Raw genomic sequence first — 8,078 nt, 5'->3', positions numbered from 1 at the left:
CTCTGTCGACCAACTATTTCTTGGTCACTTTCAGAGTCTTGAGTAATACGTGGCAGGTTTGTCTCCCATTTTAACGCAAAACAGTTACGTGTTTGAAGAAAAATACATAAAATTAAGTTAGATTATAAATTAGATATTGTGAAAAGGCTTGTGTACGCTACCCATGCAAATGACGTCTAAATACTTAGATAAACATGCACACACACGCAACCCCCCCTCGTCAGGGTATGAATGCTCCCTCTCCACCCTACTCGAGGGACAGGGAGAGCTGAGCGTGATTGGATTTGTATATATATATATATATATATATATATATATATATATATATTTATATATATATATATATATATATATATATATATATATATATATATATATATATATATTGCCATGATGGAGTTTAGTATTATAAATACGAAGAGATAAATAAATACATAAACATTAGGTAATGAACGATATTAACAATAGTAAAAAAAAAAATTACTGATAACATAATGATGGTGCGTACATAAATAACTGAACGAGTAAAATATATAAGTGAATATATGAAGGTTTCAGATGAAAAACCAAATACAGATATATAAATATCTTACCACGGCTTTTTTTCTTTTTTAACATATTTGATAAGGATGGTTGACCATACATATTGCTCCGCCGGATAGCGTCAGTGAAATAATGAAATCAATCAACCTCCACATAAAAAGCTTCAGTCAACCTTCACATAAAATAAACCTTCTGTCAACCTTCACATGAAATACCTCAGTTAACTTTAACATAGAAAAATAAAAACTTCCGTTAACCTTGTTATAAAAAACTTCAGTTAACCTTAACATAAAAAAACTTCTGTCAACCTGCGCATAAAAACTTCAATCAACCTTCACAAAAAACTTCTGTCAACCTTCATATAAAAACTTTAATCACCTTTCACATAAAAAACTTCAATAAACTTCAACATTAAAAATCAACCAATCTTCACATAAAAAAAAATTCAATCAACCTTCAAATAAAAAGACTTCAGTCAACTTTCACATAAACAAACTTGAACCAGCCTTCACATAAAAACTTCAGTCAAGCTTCACATTCATAAACTTCAACCAACCTTCACATAAAAAGTTTCCATCAACCTTTATATAAAAAAAACTTCAACTAGCCTTCACATGAAAATTTGCATTAACCTTTACATAGAAAACTTGAACAACCTTCATATAAGAAAAATCCATCAGCCTTCATATAAAAAAATTTCATTAATATTCACATAAAAATCTTCCATTAACCTTTACATAAAAAACATCCTTTAACCTTCCATTAGAAAAGTTCCATCAACCTTTGCCTAAAAAACTTCAACCAACCTTCACACAAAAAACTTTCATTAACCTTCAAATAAAAAATTTCAACCAACTTTCACATTAAAATTTCCATTCACCTTCACATAAAAAACTTCCATTAACCATATAAAAAACTTCAACCAACCTTCACATAAAAATTTTCATTAACCTTCACCTAAAAAAAAAAACTTCCATTAAACTTCACATAAAAAACTTCAACCAACCTTCACATAAAAATTTTCATTAACCTTCACCTAAAAAAAACTTCAATTAAACTTCACATAAAAAATTTCAACCAACTTTCACATGAAAATTTCCATTAACCTTCACATGAAAACTTACATTAACCTCCACATAAAAAACTTCAACCAACCTTCAAAGAAATATTTCAACTATGTTTTTTTAAAAACGGAAAGACGAAATATTCTCATCAAAGGAAATAAAAGTGAGAGATAAAATGCAAATAAAAGAAAAAGAGAGAACGAAATAACACATTTATCTCTAGATAATAACCTTTAGATCCCTCAAGCTATTTCTACCTGAAGTCAACAGCGAGAACGCTAACGTATGTTAACAATAAAAAAAAAACGCTAACAGCGAAGACACGAGCTAGAGGTAATAACAGTAAAGCAACAAAACAAGACAAGGGCGTCGTTATCCAACAATACAGAATTGGGTATAGTATCGGCTTCTATACCTGCTATCTAAATGCTTTGGCTACCTTCTCTCTCTCTCTCTCTCTCTCTCTCTCTCTCTCTCTCTCTCTCTCTCTCTCTCACTCTCTCTCTCTCTCTCAGTCGGTTTTTCGTGGGGAAAGTGTACAGTAGATTCGTCTTTGATTATTTGTATGCTGTAACAAGTTGATGCTATTCTCTCTCTCTCTCTCTCTCTCTCTCTCTCTCTCTCTCTCTCTCTCACGCACACAAATATATATATATATATATATATATATATATATATATATATATATATATATATATATATATATACATATAGAGTTACACTTCCGCGTACAGGGCAGTCACTCCATATGGCATTTAGATGCAGTCTCAGTCCTATGCTTCATTATAAGATGACTGATATTAATCGAAAGAGAACAAAAGAGAGAGAGAGAGAGAGAGAGAGAGAGAGAGAGAGAGAGAGAGAGATTCCAAATGACTTCTTCCTTTTCATATCCTTTACAGAACAAGATCAGCTCCTGAGAGTAGTATTTGATTTCCTTTTGTTTGTGAAAACACAACCCAACACTGGCGCTGCTCTTCGATTTTGGTGAAAATTTGAAAAAAAAAATTTCCCATTTTCCTATTTCTATCTAACGAACCAAAATATAAATTCGCATTACACAGATAACACATAACTCCCAACGTAGTCATCTAGATGACGATCCAGAGTATTACGATCCACAAACAGGAGCGTCTGGCTGCCGGTAAGCCGGAGGCGTGCCGTTGCCATGGTTACCAAGACGTGGGGGATGGAAGAGGGGCTCATGATATGCCACGACTACAGGGGAAAACGAACCTTATGACAAGGGGAGCATAAAGGTGAAAGAGGAGGGGGTTATTGAAGGAGGGCGTGCCACATACTCTCCAGCGAAGTCGGGATTCATAATTTGCTTCTGTGTGAGCCGTCCTTTTTTTTTTTTTCTTTTTTCTTTTTTTTTTGTGTCGCCGGTGAATAAGTTTATTAAAATTTCTGACGTAGGTTTATTCAGGTTTTATCCATGTGTAATGAGAAAGAGATGATGCTGTCTATTCAAAAACTTTACAGAATACGAACTCGTCCTCTTGATTTTCTTTCATCAGTTTCTACTTACGAATTTCAAAGATACAAAAATGGAAACTTTGAATAAAAATAAACTCGTGCATAAAATAGTATTGAAAAAAAAAAAAGTCAACGAGTCGTCACCATAAAAAGATGTGTGATGAAATGTAAGCAAAGAAAAAAATAAATGAAATATACTGGTGCGTTTTACCATGGTATTTGATGGAAATGAAACAGAAACATGTTTGTAACTGAACGTATTGCAAACGGTGGTGGATAAAATACGCCTCGTGCATAATTATATTGGTATGTGTTTGTTTGTGTGTGTGTTTTTTAAGTTTGCAGTCACTATGCATATGTGTGTTTTTATGAATCAATAAATGAATAGATGGGAAATATTGTAATACACACTAAAGATTAGATCTCTCTCTCTCTCTCTCTCTCTCTCTCTCTCTCTCTCTCTCTCTCTCTCTCTCTCTCTCTGAATAAACTATAATGTAAGTAATAAACGACTAGAATAAAATATTCTAAGAACAGTAACAACATTGAATTAAATCTTTGATATATATATATATATATATATACATATATACAGTATATACTGTATATATATATATATATATATATATATATATATATATATATATATATATATATATATACTGTATATGTATATATACACATATATACATATGTATATATACATATATACACACACACACATATATATATATATATATATATATATATATATACATATATATATATATATATATATATATATATACTGTATATGTATATACCTTCCCTATGCGCAGACTGACCGGAAATAACAGAATACATGATTCATTTCAGACTAATAGTAAAGAAATCAAATGTGAAAAACCGTACAATTTAGATTAAAAAAGCAAATGAACCATTCGTTGAAAAAAGAAATACAGACGCAATGGGGAAATTCCACAGCTTGGCGATAGGACTGTAAGAATTAGATGTTACTGATACCTGAATATCACATGTGAGATGGAGTAGCCTGCCAGGATTCTATTGGTCCTTTTATGGGAAAAGTAACTGAAACAGTACCTCAAGAAGAGCAAATAATGCGATCTTGTGGTTACTAGATGGATAAATGGCTATTGCAAGGTGGAAATAAGTGTGTGTTGTGAGATAAAGAGAAGTGGGTATCACATGATGGAAAAAGGAGTATGGTGCAAGATGCAGAAAAATGATTATTGTAAGATGCATAAAGTTTCTATTACAAGGTACAGAGAAGTGTGTATTGTAAGATGGAGGAAGGTGTTAACAATTGGAAGATGCATAAAGTGGATATTGCCAGATGGAGAAAAATCTTTATTACAAGATGGAGTAAAGTGTATTTTGCAAGATGCAGAAAAGCTATTGCAAGATTGAGAAAAAATTGTTTATTGGAGGATAGATGAAGGGGTTATTGCATGATGGAGAAAAGTGTGTATTGTAAAGTAGAGAAAAGTGTGTATTGCAAACTACAGAAAAGTGTGTATTGCAAGATAGAGAAAAATGGGTATTGCAAGACTGGGAAAAGTGTGTATTGCTAGATAGAGAATATGGAGAATATGTGTATTGCAAGATGGGGAAAATTTTATATTGCAAGATAGAGAAAAATATGTATTGTAAGATAGAGAAAAATGGGCATTGCAAGATAGGGAAAAAAGTGTATTGCAAGATGGGGAAAAGTGTGTATTGCAAGATGGATAAAAGTGTTCATTGCATTAATGACTATCTGAGAAGACGTCGATAGCTTATTCACTTCAATGGAAGTGATTGATTTAGTACCCGTAGAAAAAGAAATAAAGGTCAGGATTATGGTCTTCAAGGAGCGCGTAGTGGGATACGACTTCCCTGGCCTTCATTTCAAGGTCTAAAGGTCACTCGTGAATAGCAGAGGAATGCCTTAGGCTTAGTGGGTCAATTCTCTAGACACTGACCGTAATATACTCAGTAGGTAGATCGTATAGGCTCCCCCAAACTCCCATCACAAGCTCACAAGGATGGTGAGGTTGCAGTCTCTACAAGAGATTATCAAGCTTAAGCGGGTCTCGAACTCCCATCCAGCATATTGCCAGGCAGGGACATTTCCAATAGGCTACCATCGAGAGGGAAAATAAACAAAAACTATTCGAAATATTAGAACTATATCTATACCAAGAATGTCATGAACAATATAAAGCTCCATTGACTAAAAGGATGATATAAAATGTAACCTTGGAATTACACAATCATTTCTTCTTTTTTTTTAATCTAGTCAAAGCTACAGCTTTTTCCTTTGACTTTTATACTTTTCATGTAACAAATATTTGCTTTATTTGCCATTTTCGTTTTCTAAACCCCAACTGCTCTTCCCTTGTTACCCTCGCTGACACGACTGAGTTACAAGAGTTTTTCCAGTCACGGTTTTGACAACTTCCGTATCCGTGTGATTGACAGAGAAACTTCTTTATTTGATCATTAAACCGATCAGAGAAGAAGAAGAAGAAGAAGCCCAGGGCTAGGAATTTATCCAACTTATTATTATTATTATTATTATTATTATTATTATTATTATTATTGCTAGCAAAGCTACAACCCTATTTTAAAAGTAGGATGCTACAAGCCCAAGGGCTCTAACGGGGAAAATAGCCACTTAAGAAAGAAAATAAGTTATATATGAAAAGTAATAGCAAAAAATGTAAAATATCTTAGGATTAGTAACAAGGGCTCTTCAAGCAATAGAATTGAAGGACAACAACTGGGAATCAAATGAAGATTATAACAGACAAATCGACGAGGAAGGAAGATTTATCTATTAAAAAGAAAGAAAGAAAGAAAGAAAGAGTGGGAGGGCATAACAACGGTCGACTCGCCAATACAAGTAGCAAAGATCGCAGATAGCACTCCATCAATCAATAAGAGTCGAATGTTAAAACAGCTGGGATGCTACTTACAACTAGTATTACAAAGGTGATTGGATTAGATTGGATTTAGGCCAAAGCCATGGTGGAACTAAGGAGAAAACTGGAGTTGCATTAGAGAGTAAAAATTAAAAAGTTGGAAAAGAAATTGGAAAAAAGGCAGCTGAAACGGGGCTAATGCAATAAGTTACAGTATTGGGGATGCTATAGACAGAAAGACCGCAGGATTGAAACACTATAAAGGTTTGAAGGCCGATCATGACCGGTGGAGAGTCCCGCTCAAACTCGTTAGTTTCTTTGGTCTCTGCAACCTCACCATCCTTGTGAGCTAAGGATAAGGGGTTTGGGGAAGCCTATTGGTCTATCTGCTGAGTTATCAGCAGCCATTGCCTGGCCCTCCTTGGTCCTATCTTGGGTGGAGAGGGGGCTTGGGCGCTGATCATAAGTATATATGGTCAGTCTCTAGGCATTGTTCTGCTCGATAGGGTAATGTCACTGTCACTTGCCCCTGCCATTCATGAGCGGCCTTTAAACCTTTAAAAGACAGGGACGCAGGGCAATGCCCTATAGACTGACCAAGATGATGAATAATTCGGAATTCTTTTTTATGTGCTATTAAATTCCCCATCCATAATGTGGATATTATTAGTGTACGCAACCCGTCAAAAATTAACGCTAAATATTTAGATAGATATGCATTCACAGGGACCCCTTCTCACTCCTCCGAGGGGCGGAGAGAGCTGAGCGTGACAGAAAAGAAATATACATATATATATATATATATATATATATATATATATATATATATATATATATATATATATATATATATATACATATATAAATATATATATATATATATATATATATATATATATATATATATATATATATATATATATATATTACTGTATATATATATATATATATATGTGTGTGGATACATATATATGTATATATATACATATATATATATATATATATATATAGAGAGAGAGAGAGAGAGAGAGAGAGAGAGAGAGAGAGATCATCATCATCATCATCATCTATTAGCGTGCCTTGTTCCCATTCGTATGAGAGAGAGAGAGAGAGAGAGAGAGAGAGAGAGAGAGAGAGAGAGTATATTTTAGACAAAGAGGATTTATGTTAACGTTTGTCAACACAAGATCCAGTCAAATAACAGTTAAGAACTGTTCTTATCAAAGTAAAGGAAGAACTGAGTAATATATATTTAGAATTATAGGAAACCAAACTTTTGATAACAAAAATAGATACCATAAAAATACATTTAAAGTATTGGGATCCACTTACAAGAAAATTAGAGAACATTAAGTATTTAAAAAACTAGAAGTAATTAGATATGAAATTACTATCGAATTCTTACATCTTTATAAATGAATTATGAAATTTTTTCGTTAATGTAATATATTTATTACTAATTAAGGTATTTCTGATTTAAATCATTAATTTTTTTCGGTTTCTTCCACTAATAATAATTCTCGGCTCTCTTGCGGACGCACACGTGTATGTATATGTGTGTTTGTGTATGTACAGTATGTACGCGTGCAAGTGCGCTCATGTATATGTGTGTTTCTTTGATTCCGTTTTGATGTTAATTTGATGTGTCATTTTGATGGGTTCATTATACAGATTAATGATTCATGACTGACATTTTCCCGTCCAGCTGAAAGGTTTCATAGAGTTGAAGACTCCCATTACTTCTTTGGTTATTTGATTAATAGTGTACGTGACACGTCCAAAATGACGTTTAAGTATTCAGATAGATATGTACACACACGCATACGCACATGCACACAGATTCAACCCTTCTGACCCCCTCTCCCTTTCCTAACTATAACCAGATGGCTTACGGGCTGCAAACGCAAGAGCCCGTGCTTTACATAAGGCAAAGCAGTCTAACAAGCAACCAGATGGTTCGACAATTTGTAGGAGATTACGGCTTCCGAGTGCGCCTCTCCGGGTACCCTCTCTCATCCGGGTATGACTATGCCTCTCCCCCAACCCGAGGGACGTGGAGTGACCGAGTAGCCAATACGTTTGACAATGT

This window comes from Palaemon carinicauda, chromosome 2 (genome assembly GCF_036898095.1).
Source record: "Palaemon carinicauda isolate YSFRI2023 chromosome 2, ASM3689809v2, whole genome shotgun sequence".
NCBI lineage: Eukaryota > Metazoa > Arthropoda > Malacostraca > Decapoda > Palaemonidae > Palaemon > Palaemon carinicauda.
The sequence above is the reverse complement of the archived record's forward strand: the minus strand, read 5'-3'. Positions refer to the sequence as shown.